Raw genomic sequence first — 15,128 nt, forward strand, 5'->3', positions numbered from 1 at the left:
CTGGAGGCTAAGCTGACAGAGTTCTTTTTTCTCTGTGGAACAGCAGGGAGGCCAAGGGGAGGAAAGTCTCCTTTGCTCTTGTTTTAAATCAGGTGGAATTGAGACCCCAGCAGCTTAGTTTCAGCATCCTGAGTCTGAGGCTGCTGGGGAAGGCAATTCTCAGCCTTGTGACTCTGGCAAGACAGGTATCTCAGTCTGATAGTTCTTGATTGGCTCACTGGGAAAGCTGGGTGAACCTGGGTGGGAGCTGTTCTCAGGGCACCATACACACCTCTGTGGTCAGAATAGAAAAGGTAACTGAGGTGAGAAGAGCAAAGCCATGGAGACACTGGGATGAATTTTCTGTTTTGTGACTATGTGCTTCTTTTGCACGCAGTGATTATTATTCCACTTTGAAAGCTAAGGGAACGTGGCAAGGAACACATGGTATTTTACAAAGTGCTCCCATATTGACTGAACACCTAGTGGAGGAAAGCACAGTGCTAGGCACCAAGATTCAGGACTAGAGACGACACATTCTTGGTCCTGGGGGAAGCTTTGTTCCTTCAGTATATAATGAACACCTACAATGTACCTAGTACTGTGCTAAGAAGGCTAAGGAAGATATACACCCACCATTCATGAATTAATTCCTTCACTTTATCTACCTTACTAGTTGCCGAATTGATTCTGACTCATGGTTACCTGGTGTGTGTCAGAGTAGTGCTGTGCTCCATGGGGTTTTCAATGGCTGATTTTTCAGAAGTAGATTGCCAGAACCTGCTTCTGAGGGGCCTCGGAGTGGACTCAAACTTGCAACTTTTTGGTTAGTGGTCGAGTACATGGACTGTTTGCACCACGCAATGGCTCTTTATCTACATTATCTGAATGCTATTTGTGGCAGACACTTAGTAGATGGTGGGGTGGTGAGTAAGATATACCTCTGCCCTCAGGAAGCTCACAGTTCAGTGGGGCAGATGACCACATAAAACAACTATAATTCTGTGTGCTAAGTGCTGAGATTCCAACACGCCCTGAGAGAAAAAGAGCCACTGACCACAGGGGACTGTGGACTGGGGAGACAGATTTCCCAAATCTGAGAAGAATCCAAGACAGTATGGAAGCTGGGAGTTTAACACCTGGGACGGGGCTGGGAATAGGGATTTAGGACATCTACCTGTGAGGTAGATATTATTATCTCCATTTTACAGTGAGGCTCTGAGAATTTAAATACCTTTCTAGGTATCACATAGTTATTAACTGAAGAACCCTGGATGTGAACCCAGGAGTCCAGATCCTAGCAGTGGTTTCTTCCATCAATGGCTTCTTGATAATTTTTCCCTGTTGACCTGAAGCTTAGGGCTGGTCTCTGCCCTCTCTCTTCATCTCTGTAATTATAAACTCTACCAGTGATTTCCTTCTGGCTCATGGTGCTTAGTCACCTGAGACTGTCTCAGTCACTGAAGGAAGGAAGTTTGCAGTATGAAGAACATTACCTGGGTCCTGGTCTTAAGTCTGCCTGGAGTCACTGGATGAGCAGCTGTGCTAACATACATAGACCTCAGCCACCTTGGACAAGCAACCTTGAGTCCAACAGGGACTGGATGATTTGCAAATCAGCAGTCATGGTGATGCCCTGAGGTGTCTGGAAGGCTGGGCTGTGTGGAAGGGAAGTATGCGTCAGGGCATGAGTGGGCACTGGAGGGGTGGTGTGGACTTTTGTTGCTCCTGAGGAACATATATATGGAGGAAGTGAAGGTTCCAGGAAGGCGAATTGTGTAGGGATTGAGCTAGATTTCCTTGGAAAGGAATATTCATCAAGTGGCCAAGTGTTGAAGGAGAGGATTAGGAGAAGAAGTAGAGATGAGAGAGGCCAATGAATATCAAGAATGCTATTCAACAAACCAAGGAAGCAAAGGGAAGGGGGATGGGTGAAAGCTGCAGAAAAAAGACAATTAAAAACATGCTAAGGCAATAGGAAGACATCTAAAATGGAGACAGTAACACTGTCCTGACTGCCCCACATGGTACAACAAAGCAATAACCTACTAACAGGTTTCCCTTTTTTGGGGGTCTGTTTCCATTAGTCCAACCTTCACCTACAAAGTGATTTTAGTTTCCAGTTGACTAGCATTCCCAGATTCCCCACCATCTACAGGATACACACAAAAGTACATAGCAGCCCTCCATAAACTGGTCCTAGACTCTATCTCCAACTTTATCTTTTGCTATTCTCTCCTTTACTCCAGCCACACATGATACATTTTCACAGATTTACACTTGCTCTTCTTGTCTTCTACACATAAGTAACTCCTACTAATCTTTTGGTATCACAGGCTTCTAATATATGCAAAGGATCATTATATAATTCACCCACTCATGTCCACGAAGGAGTGTCTTGTTTTGTATCATTTTAGATCACCCCAGTCAAACTGCTACCTGCCAGTGGTGACTTCATGGCTGACACATACAATGTGACTGAATTCATTTTTCTGGGACTTTCTCCCAAACTGGAGGTACAGAGAGTTTGCTTTGTGTTATTTCTGCTTTTGTACACAGCTATTGTGCTGGGGAATTTCCTCATTGTGCTCACTGTCATGACCAGCGGAAGTTTTGCTTCTCCCATGTACTTCTTCCTCAGTTGCCCGTCTTTCGTGGAGATCTGCTACTCTTCTACCACAGCCCCCAAACTTATCTCTGACTTACTGGCTGAAAGGAAAGCCATATCTCTGTGGGGATGCATGACATAGGTTTTCTTCATCCACTTCTTTGGTGGTACTGAGATTTTCCTGCTCACTATGATGGCCTATGACCTCTATGCGGCCATCTGCAAGCCCCTCAACTACACTACTATCATGAACCGGCAAGTGTGTGCTGTCCTGGTGGGAGTAGCATGGGAGGGGAGCTTCATGCATTCCTTTGCCCAAATTCTTCTCATCTTCCACTTGCCCTTCTGTGGCCCCAATATGATCAACCACTATTTCTGTGACCTGCTTCCTCTGCTCAAACTTGCCTGCTCTGACACCTTCCTTATTGGTCTGCTGATGGTTGCCAACGGGGGGACTCTGTCTGTGATCAGCTTTGTGGTTCTCTTAGCCTCCTATGTGGTTATCTTGCTCCATCTGAGGACCCGAAGCTCTGAGGGGCGGCGAAAGGCGCTCTCCACCTGTGGCTCCCATATTACTGTGTTTATCTTGTTCTTTGGGCCCTGTATCTTCATCTGTCTGAGGTCTTCTACCATTCTTTCTGTGGACAAGATGGTGGCCATGTTCTACACAGTGATCACCCCTCTCCTCAACCCTATCATCTACTCCCTGAGAAATGCTGAAGTGAAGAAGGCTATGAAGAGGCTGTGGACTAGATAATGAACGTGCGTAAGAAATAGAGATTGAGTATTGGTCCTGGGTTTAGAGGGATGTTGAGTCCAAACGGAAAACTTTGAAATGGCAGAATGGATTGAAAGAAATACATACACAGTACTTGTTAGTTCTAGGGTTATTCTAGCTTTTGTTCATCTTAGAAAACTTCATTTTATTCACTTATAAAATATATTCTCTTATGGATGTACTGTAACTTAACTAGTCATTTTTGTGTTGTTAGATGTTTAGGTAGTTTTTAATTTTTTACTCCTATAACAGTAACGAGCCCTGGTGCAGTCGTTAAGCGCTCGACTGCTGATCGAAAGGTTGGCATGGTTGGAACCCACCAGCCATTCAGTGGGAGAAAGATGTGGCAGGCTGCTTCCTAAAGATTACAGCCTTGGAAACCCTTTGGGGCAGTTCTGCTTTGTCCTACAGGGTTGGTATGAGTCAGAATTGGCTCTAAGGCAGTGAGTGGATTTGGTTTGGTTTTATAAATAGCACTGTAGTAAATATTATTGAAATTTTTAACTATACTTTTGATTTTCTTTTAGCCTCACTTCCTACAGTGAATTTACTGTGTTGAAGGGTATAAAGACTTTGGTACCAAAAAAACCAAACCAAAAGAAAAAACACCATCCTTGTTGTAGTCAAGCTGATTCTGACTTATAGGACAGAGTGGAACTGCCCCATAGGGTTTCTAAGGAGTGGCTGGTGGATTCGAAATGCCGATATTTTGGTTAGTAGCCAAGCTCTTAACCACTGAGCCACGAAGGCTCCAATGGCTACTGTTAAATTGATACCCAGATAGTTTCTAAAAATTCACCTTCCCCATGAGAGTTCTTTTGACAGAATGGGATGCTGTCGTTAAACATTGTGTTTTTTTTTTGAATGAGAAATAGAATATTTACGTAGTCAAAGTATCTTCCCAACGCAACCAAACCAGTTGATTTCGGCTCTTGGTGACCCCATATGTTGCAGAGTAATACTGCGCTTCGTAGGGTTTTCAAGGCTGTGATCTTTTCGAAGCAGATTGCCAGGACTTTCTTCTGAGGCACTTCTTGGTGAGTTCAAGCCACCAACTTTTTGGTTAATAGTCGAGAAATTAGCTATTTGTGCTTCCCAGGGACTCTCTAGTATCTCCCCACATGGAAAAAGTAACTTTACAGAAGGAACCTTTAACATGTGCCCAAAGTTGTAATGGGACACTAGTAATGGGACAAATTGACATCACTTGCCACCTAATATAATGTACTGGAGAAGCACACAATATCACTTCTGTAGTATTGCTGCCAAAAAGACATAACTTGAGTCTAATGTATAAAACATCGATTTCCGGTGACCCTATAGGAAGAGTAGAACTACCCCATAGGGATTCCAAGGAGCAGCTGGTGGATTCGAACTGCTGACCTCTTGGTTAGCAGCCTGAGCTCTTAACCACTATGCTACCAGGGCCCCTAAAGTGTCAGGCAAACCCTAATTGAAGACCATTTTAAAAAATTACTAATCTGTACACTTGGCTACTAACCGAAAGGTTAGCAGTTTGAGCCCACCCAGAGGCACCACATAAGAAACGCCTGGTGATTTATTTCTGGAGGCTCACAGCCACTGAAAACCTTATGGAGTCAGTTTTACTCTGAAACTCATGGGTAGCCATGAGTTGGAATCTCTTCAACTGGCAATTGGTTTGGTTTTCTTTCTTTTTTTTTAACTCTTCAGAAGTGTTAAAGTCCTGAAAGACAAAGAAAAATTGAAAAACGATTCCAGATTAAAGGAACTTAAAAATATATAATAACTAAAAGCAACATGTGATTTGGGATTGGAATCTGGACTAGATCAAGGGCATTAGTGGGGCAAAAGTTCTGTAGAATAGATAATGGAACTGCATCGTTGATAATTTCCTGATTTTGATAATTGTACTGTACTTACGTCAGAGAATGTCTTTGGTTTTAGGAATTACTCCCTGAAGGGTCTAGAGGTTAAGAGGCATCATGTCCACAGCTTAGCTTAAACATTGCAGAAAAAAATACTATCTATTGAGAGTATGAATGATAAGAAAAATGTGGCAAAGTACTAACATTTGTGGAATATGGATTAGGACTATAAGAAATTCCTTGTGCTATTATTGCAATATTTTTGTAGCTAGAAATTGTTTTAAAATAGAAAGTTAAAAATATTTTGCTAATTTGATGTACATCTTATCTCTTCATTTGCATTTCTTCAGTTTTTTTCATGAAGATGAGGTTTCTGTGTTTAACTCGCTTTGAATCTTATTTACAACATTGTCAATTGTTTCAAGGCTTTACGTTTCTATGCAGTAAAATCTATCAGTTTTTTCTTTTGATTTTTTTTTCATTGCTTTTGTTTTTAGAATATCCTGTGGGGCTGTGGTTAAGAGTTCCGCTGCTTAGCAAGAGGTCAGTAGCTCCAACCCACCCGCTGCTCCTTGGAAACGCTACAGGGCAGTTCTTCTCTGTCCTATAGGGTCACTATGAGTTAGAATTGACTCGATGGCAATTTTTTTTTTTTTAAACTTTAGTTACTTTCATAAGGTTTAAAAAATCAACAAACTGAAAAGGTACATGTGAAAAGTTTCATTCCCCTCCTTTCTCCCTTCCTCCTTTCCCCTCCTCGCCCATGTCTCTACTAGATAAACATTTTTCTTAGTTTCCTGTTTTCCTTAAGCAAATGTAAGTGTATATACATAGATATGCCAGATATATATTCCCATTTATCTTCACCTTTTACATGAGTGATAGCATACAGTATAAGGAGACATGAAAACTTTCCTTATTTGTTTAATAATATATCTTGAAGATTTTTCTACCTTATTAATTTTTATGGCTTTGTGATACTCATTGAATGGATGTATCATCATTTAATTAACCAGTCTTCTATTGATAATATATTGGATTTTTTTCAAATAGTACTGCAGTGATTAACCTTGTCTTAAACACAGTTAAATTTCCAGAAATGGAATTGCTGGATCAAATGTGTGTATTTCTTGGTAATTTGATAGAAGTTACCCAATTACCCTTTGTAGCAATTGTATGAATTTGTGCTCTCGTGAGCAATTTTGTCTTTCCTGCAAAACGTATTGTTAAAACTTGTGGCATTTTGCTAATCTGATTGATGAAAACTGGTAGCTCAATATAATTGTAATTTATATTTCTCTTATTTTGAGTGAGGTTGAACATCTTTTCATTAGCTAAAGGCCATTTATATTTTCTGTGAACTGTCTGTTCCTATCATTTCCCTGTATTTGAGCTGTGATTCTTGTATTGGGTTCTATTTATAGATAAAGAGTAATATTTCTGGTATGATTTTTTCCTTGGTTTGTCATTTGATCTTTGACTTTATGATTTCTTTTGACATATATAAATTTTTGCTTTTTTTGTGGTTTATTACTGTTGTTTTCCTTTATAGCTCCTGGAATAGCCAGAACTGCACTGTTTCTTATTATGGAAGCTTTATGAAATGCTTTAATGTCTCATGGGGCTAGTCCCTTTTCTTTGCTCTTATTTTCAAAGTTCTCCTGGCAGTTGTTTTTCCATATGAACTTTAAATTTAATTTTACTTCTCTTTCTATCCTTCCTCCTCCAAAAAAAAGAGCCTGTTACAATTTTGATTGAAGTCACCTTACATTTTTATAAATTTATTTAGAAAAAATTGACATCTTAATGATAAGGAGTCTTCCTATGCAGAACCATGATATGTATTTCCGTTTGTTCACATGTATTTCCACTTGTCCATATCATTTGTGTTTTTCAGTAGCGTTTGAAAGGGTTTCTTTCATTCTTGTACGTGCTTTATCTATTTCATGTGTTTTTAACATTTATTGATTGATTGTAGTGAGCTGATTGTTCTCTGTAAGTATGAAAGCTGCTGATTCAACATATTATTTTTTTGCTGCACATGTATACCTTTCAATGCAAATTGGCACACAACTGTCATATAGTAAACTCAGCAAGTCCCCACTCAGTCCTTCAGCATTCTGATGAGCACACTGCATGAAAGAGTTTCTCCAAATCAGATGCAATGTCCGTCTTCAGGGTCAGCCAACCTTCTAGCTGGATCAGGCAACAGAATTTCCAACCGGGATCACAGAACCACATGGAACCCTACTTGAAAGAAATCAGGCTATCATGTTTGCTGGACACTTATTGTAACCTTCTTATTCAGAAACATTTCAAAAACATGTCAAAGTAGACAGTATAATGTTAAAAATCCCTTTTACTCATCACTCACCTTCAACAGTTGTCAACTCATGTCCAAATTGTTTCATTTATATCTCTGTCAACTCCCTGTTCCCATTACTCATATAATTTTCAATAAAATCTCAGACATCATGCCATTTCATTTGTAAATGTGTCAGAATACATCTTAAAAAGATAACGGCTCTTTTAAAATTTAGCCACCATAGCAGTATAACATCTGATGGTGAATTCAACCTATATAATTATGAAGTGTTCTACTTTGCTTGTATTTTTTCTGCTTTAAATATATTTTATTTGAAATATTGTAGCTTCACTGATTGTCTCTTTATGTTGGGATGGAATATCTTTTTCCATTCTTTAGCCTTCAACTTTTCTGTATCCATGTGCTTTAGGTGCGTCTCTTGTTAAGGGCATATGTTTACATTTCTTTTATCCAGTAGACTAATCTTATTTATTAATAGGGACATCTATTCCATTTTCATCAAAGGTTAAGGACTGGTATATTTGCATATAATCAATAATCTTATCAAACACATTCAATTTTTTCCACCTGTTCTTTTCTTCTTTTCAGTTTTATTTTTTGTTATTCTATTTTATTGTCTACTTCTCTTAGTTAGGAAGTTATTCATTCTTTTAGTTTTCCATGGGAAGTTATTTTAAAGATTAAAAAAACACATTCTTGATTTATCAAAGTCTCATACTGATTAGGATTTTAGTCTCTCTGTGATAATCTCAAATTTCACTAATTCTTTCTTCAACCATATCTAATGTCCTATTCAAATCATTCAATGAGCTCTTAATTTTGAATTCTTCATTTTTCATTTTTGAAATGTATATTCTGTTGTCTAATATAGCTTTCAGTTTTCTCTTAAAATTCTCAAACTTGTCATTCCTTTAAGTACTTACGTTTTTTAAAGAAAGTAAGCATATTTTTGAACTCTTGCCTGTACAACAATGCCTTTCCTTTGATTTTAAGAAATTTATATTCATCAAAGTTTTTCATATATAAAGCCACATTAATCTAATTTCCCCCCTGTCTTTTCTACTGGATTATTTTGATTTAAAAAATTGCCATTAAAAAAAAAAAGAGAGACTGAAAATATACACTGTTAAAAATGGTTTAGGGAATCGAGCAATCCCTCAGAAATTGGTGTTGGGAGTATAATTTGAGGAAACCTCTTAGAAAAGCAACTTGACACTCTCTAACTAAAAAAATTCATATACTCTGAGTTGACATCCACTGTATATGTACACGTGTACAAGAATTTTCAATGCAACAATGCTTATAGTAGTAAAAACCTAGAAAAATCTAAATATACATATATTCAAGACATGTTAAATAAATAATGCTACATCCATCCATATGAAATAATATGTATATTCAGAAGTAAATAATTAGGCAACTTTACACATGCTGTTTAGAAAGAAAATCAAGGTATATTCTAAATTTAAACAAACTAATGTACTAAAAACTCTCAATAGCATATTCCCATGTATGTGAGTGTGTGTGTGTGCGCATGTACTTTTCAAGATATTTGTACATACAAACTCACAATGGTTTGTATACACATAGAATATTTCATATTTCGGTAAAGACACTGTAGATTATGACACTCTACCAATAAAGTATGAAGAAAAACTGCCATCTCTAACTCTGATACTGGGAATTTTTCAGTATTTGTTCCTGTAAAGAGATTTTCAGTATATGTAATCTCTAAAGACAAATTATGGATAACATTGCAAAGAATGGGAATTCCAGAACACTTAATTGTGCTCAAGTAGAACCTGTACATCGACCAAGAGGCAGTCATTTGAACAGAGCAAGGGGGCATTGGATGGTTTAAAATTAAGAAAAGTGTGTGTCAGCATTGCATCCTTTTACCATGCTTATTCAATCTATATCCTGAGCAAATAATCCGAGAAGTTAAACTACATGAAGAAGAATGTGGAATTTGGATTGGTGGAAGATTCATTAAAAACCTGCGATATATAGATGAAACAACCTTGCTGGCTGAAAGCAAAGAGGATGTGAAGCACATTCTGACGAAGATCAAAGACCACAGCCTTCAGTATGGATTACACCTCAACATAAAGAAAACAAAAATCATCACAACTGGACCAGTAAGCAAAATCATGATAAACGGAGAAAAGATTGATGTTTTCAAGGATTTCATTTTACTTGGATCTCCAATCAATGCCCATTGAAACAGCAGTCAAGAAATCAAAGGATGTATTGCATTGGGCAAATCTGCTGCAAAAAAAACCTCTTTAAAGTGTTGGTAAGCATAAACGTCACTTTGCGGACTAAGGTGCCCCTGACTCAGGCCATGATATTTTCAATTACCTCATATGCATGAAACAGCTGGACAATGAATAAGGAAGACCAAAGGAGAATTGATACCTTTGAACTATGCTGTTGGCAAAGAATATTGAATATACCATGGACTGTCAGAAGATCGAACAACTCTGTCTTGTGAGAAATACAGCCGAGTGCTCCTTGGAAACAAGGATGGTAAGACTTCGTTCTGCATACTTTGGACATGTTATCAGGAGGGACCAGTCCCTGGAGAAGGACATCATGCTTGGTAAAGAAAAGGGTCAGGGAAAAGAGGAAAACCCCTGACCAGATGAATCAACACAGTGGCTGCAACCATGGGCTCAAACATAATGATTGTGAGGGTGGCACAGAACCAGGCAGTGTTCCATTCTGTTGTACATAGGGTGGCTATGAGTCTGAACTGGCTCAATGACACCTAACAGCAAAAACAGAGACGTTTCACTGATTTCACCGTGAGCATTATACTTTCCAGGAGTAATATGCTACCACAACAATTTCCCTTCTTTTCTCTATTTTTTTTTTTTTTTTTGTGTGTGAGCTTTAGGTGAAAACTTATATAGCAAATTAGTTTTTCATTAAAAAAATTAAAGCACGTATTGTTTTGTGACATTGGTTGCCAACTCTGCAACGTGTCAACATTCTCCCCTTCTTGACCTTAGGGTCCCCCTTTCCAATTGTTCAGCTTTCCTGTCCGCTCCTGCCTTCTCATCCATGTCCCTCGGCTGGTGTGGCCATTTAGTCTCATATACATGGTTTCATTACAAGTGTTATTGTTTGTTTTATAGGCCTGCCTAATCTTTGGTTGAAGGGTAAACTTCAGGAGTGACTTCAGTATGGAGTCAAAAGGTTGTCCAGGGGCCATACTCTCAGGATTTCTCCAGTCTAGTTAGTGTTTTTCCTTCCTCACCCCTCCTCTCCCTCATAACCATCAAAGATTGTTTCTTTCTGTGTGTAAACCTATCTTGGTCATCTAGTGCTGCTATAACAGAAATACCACAAGTGGATGGCTTTAACAAAGAGAAATTTATTCTCTCACAGTCTAGGAGGCTATAAGTCCAAATTTAGGGTGTTAGCTCCAGGGGAAGGCTTTCTCTCTGTGTCAGCTCTGGGAGAAGGTCCTAGTCATCCAATCGTCCTCTCTTCAAGGAACTTCTCGGTGCAGGAAACTCAGGTTCAAAGGACATGCTCTGCTCCTGACACTGCTTTCTTGGTGGTATGAGGTCCCTCCTCTCTGTTCATTTCTCTTTCCAATCTTATAGGCCACACCCCAGGGAAACTCCCTTTACATTGGATCAGGGATGTTACTTAAGTAAGGGTGTTACATTTCAACCTAATCCTCTTTAACATAACCCAATCTTGCCCCATTAATTACAGGCAGAGATTAAAGCTTACAACACGTAGGAGAGTTACATCAATCATGAAATGGAGGACAATGACACAGTACTGGGAATTATGGCCTAACCAAGTTTACACATATTTATGAGGGACATAATTCAATCTGTAATAAAACCTGTTCATAAATTTTTATAATAGTGGTCTCATACAGTATTTGTCCTTTTGAAATTGGCTTAACTCACTCAGCGTAATACCTTCCAGAATCATCCATGTTGTTGAAATATTTCGCAGACTTATCATTGGTCTTTATCATTGCATAGTATTCTATTGTCTGTATGTACCATAATTTGTTTATCCATTCATATGTTGATGAGCACTTAGGTTGTTTCTGTCTTTTTGCTATTGTGAATAATGCTGCAATGAGCATGGGTGTTCATATGTCTATTATTGGGACGGCTCTTATTTCTCTAGGATATACTCCTAGGAGTGGGATTGCTGGATTGTACGGTGTTTCTATTTCTAGCTTTTTAAGGAAGCACCATATTGTTTTCCAAAATGGCTGTACCATTTTGCATACCTGCTAGTAGTGCATAAGAGTTCCAATCTCCCTGCAGCCTCTCTGACATTTTTATTTTCTGTTTTTTGTTTTTTTTTTTTTTGATTAGTGCCAGTAATGTTGGGATGAGATGGTATCTTATTGTAGTTTTGATTTACATTTCTCTAATGGCTACTGATCTCGAGCGTTTCCTCATGCGTCTGTTAGCCCCCGGAGTGTCTTCTTTGGTGAAGTGTCTGTTCATATCCTTTGGCCATTATTAATTGGATTATTTGTCTTTTTGTTGTAGAGGTGTTGGATTTTCCCACAGATTTTAGAAATTAGGCCTTTGCCGGATTTGTCATAGCCAAAAAAATTTTTCCCAGTCTGTCACCATCATACCATCACCCATTGCCATCAAGTCAGTTCCAACTCATAGTGACCCTATAGGACAGAGTAGAACTGCCCAACAGAGTTTCCAAGAAGCACTTGGTGGATTGGAACTGCCGACCTTTTTGTTAGCAGCTGTAGCACTTAACCACTATGCCACCAGCGTTTCCTCCCAGTCTGAAGGTTCTCTGTTTATTCTCTTGGTGAAGTCTTTTGATGAGCATAAGTGTTTAATTTTTAGAACAATTCAGTTATCTATCTAATCTTCTGGTGTTTTTGTATTGTTACTTATGGTTTGTATCCTATTTATGCTGTATATTAGAGCTCCTAGTGTTGACTCTATTTTTTCTTCCATGATCTTTATAGTTTTTTGTTTTATATTTAGGTCTTTGATCTATTTTGAATTAGTTTTTGTGTATGGTGTAAGGTAAGGGTCCTGTTTCATTGGACATCCAGTTTTACCAGCACCATTTGTCAAAAAGATTGTCTTTTCCCCATTTAATGGACTCTGGGCCTTTGTCAAAGATCAGGTGACTGTAGGTGGATGGATTTACAGCTGGGTTCTTGATTCTGTTCCATTGATCAATATGTCTGTCATTGTACCAGTACCAAGCTGTTTTGACTAACGTATCTGTATAGTAGTTTCTGAGATCAGATAGTGTGAGGACACCTACTTTGTTTTTCTTCTTCAATAATGCTTTACTTATCCAGGACCTCTATCCTTTCCACATAAAGTTAATGATTAGTTTTCCATCTTGAGCAGGACTGATGCAGTCCTTGAGACACCTGGACCCTGTCCCTCTGTGCCACCCTCAGACCTGCCCTGTCAGCCCCAATTCATGCCGCAAACAACCTGTCCACCACTTCACTCTGCTGGACCTGCTCTGCTGCACCATAGCTGAGTGACTGGCCCTGCCCACAGGGACTAGGTGGTGAGAACTATCATTCTCACAGATAAGCAAGTAACAAAACATGCCCACCCTGCCTGCCCAGACGTAACCAAATATAACAATTAAGCAGCACAAAATAAACAGACCTACAATCAATAAATGAAGAAAATGATTCCTGAATGTCTCAGAGATAGCAGATAATATCAAAACATATAAAAAAACAGGACAGGATGGTTCCAGTAAGCAACCAAAATAAAACACCCAGATGATCTTTCAGTAGAAGAAAAGGCACTGGAACTACCTGATATGGAATTCAAAAGTCTAATATTCAAAGCTTTCCAACAGATTAAGAAAGGGATCAAGGAAAACACAGACAAAACTAAAGAAAAAATAGACAAAATCATGGAAAACACAGACATAATTAGGGAAAACACAGACAAAGCAATAGAAGAATTCAGGAAAATAATGCAAGAGCAAAATGCCAAAATAAATAAACAATTAGAAATCATACAAAAACAGCAATTAGAAATCAAAAAAAAAAAAAAAAAAAAAAAAAAAAAAAAAAAAAAAAAAAAACAAAACAAAACAACAAGACTTCAGAAATGGACAACACAATAGAAAGTTTTAGGAGCAAATTTGAAACAATGGAAGACAGGGTGGTGAAATTTAAGACAAATTCCTGGATACCACTTTGTTTGAGAAAAAATAAGAGAAAAGAATGAAGAAAAATAAAGAAAACCTAAGAACTTTGTGAGATACAATCAAGGGCAAAAATTTGGTGTGATTGGAGTATAAATTTACCTAATTTTTACTTCTGAATATACATACTATTTCATATAGATGGATGTAGCATTATTTATTTAATATGCCTTCAATATATGGATATTTAGATTTTTTTCTAGGTTTTTACTATCACAAGAATTGCTACATTGAAAGTTCTTGTACACAACTACATATACAGTGGAAGCCAGTACAAAGTATATGAGCACTTTTTATTTAGTTAGAGTGTCAAGTTGTTTCTCTAAGAGGTTTTATCAAATTATACTCCCAACACCAATATCTGAGGGATTGTTTGATTCCTCATACTGTATTCAAAACTGCATATTATCAGTCTTTTTTTTTTTTCCCTGATGATTTTTTTAATAAAAATAATCCAGAAGAAAAGGTGGGGGAAAAATCAGATTAATGTGGCTTTACATATGAAAAACTTTGTTGAATATAAATTTCTTAAAAGCAAGAGAAAGTCATTGTCACATAGGCAAGAGTTAAAAAACATACTTCTCTTTTTCAAAAAAGTGCTTAAAGAAATGACAAGTTTGAGAATTTCAAGAGAGAACTGAAAGCTATATAAGATAACTGAATATAAATCTCAAAAACAAAAAATATTCAAAATTAAGAGCTCATGGAGAAAAATGTAGGACAAAATTCTAACTCACAGAAAAAGACCAGACTTACCGGACTGACAGAGACTAGAGAAACCCCAAGAGTATGCCCCCCCAGACACCCTTTTAGCTCAGTAATAAAGTCACTCCTGAGGTTCACCCTTCATCCAAAGATTAGACAGGCCCATAAAACAAAATGAGACCAAAGGGACACACCAGCCCAGAAGGCAGGAGGGGACAGGAAAGCTGGTAATAAGGATTCCAAGTTCGAGAAGGGAGAGTGTTGACATGTTGTGAGGTTGTTAACCAAAGTCATAAAATAGTATGTGTGCTGTTTAATGAAAAACTGTTCTGTAAACCTTCATCTAAAGTTCAATAAAAAAAATTAAGAGCTAGCTCAGTAAATGGTTTGACTAGCACAATAGATGTGGTTGAAGAGAGAATTAGTGAAATGTAAGACAATCACAGAGAGACTAAAATCCTAATCAGTATGAGACTTTGATAAATCAAGAATGTGTTTTTTTAATCTTTAAAATAACTTCCCATGGAAAACTAAAAGAATGAATAACTTCCTAACTAAGAGAAGTAGACAATAAAATAGAATAACAAAAAATAAAACTGAAAAGAAGAAAAGAACAGGTGGAAAAAATTGAATGTATTTGATAAGATTATTGATTTATATGCAAATATACCAGTCCTTAAC

General features: G+C 37.8%; 1 pseudogene; it reads left to right on the forward strand.

Annotated features, from left to right (window-relative positions):
* The first annotated feature begins 2,332 nt into the window (after positions 1 to 2,332).
* Positions 2,333 to 3,421, forward strand: LOC101341437 (olfactory receptor 4X2-like; annotated as a pseudogene).
* Positions 3,422 to 15,128: the final 11,707 nt, after the last annotated feature.

Source organism: Trichechus manatus, unplaced genomic scaffold (assembly GCF_000243295.1).
Source record: "Trichechus manatus latirostris isolate Lorelei unplaced genomic scaffold, TriManLat1.0 scaffold00191, whole genome shotgun sequence".
In the NCBI taxonomy this organism is placed as follows: domain Eukaryota; kingdom Metazoa; phylum Chordata; class Mammalia; order Sirenia; family Trichechidae; genus Trichechus; species Trichechus manatus.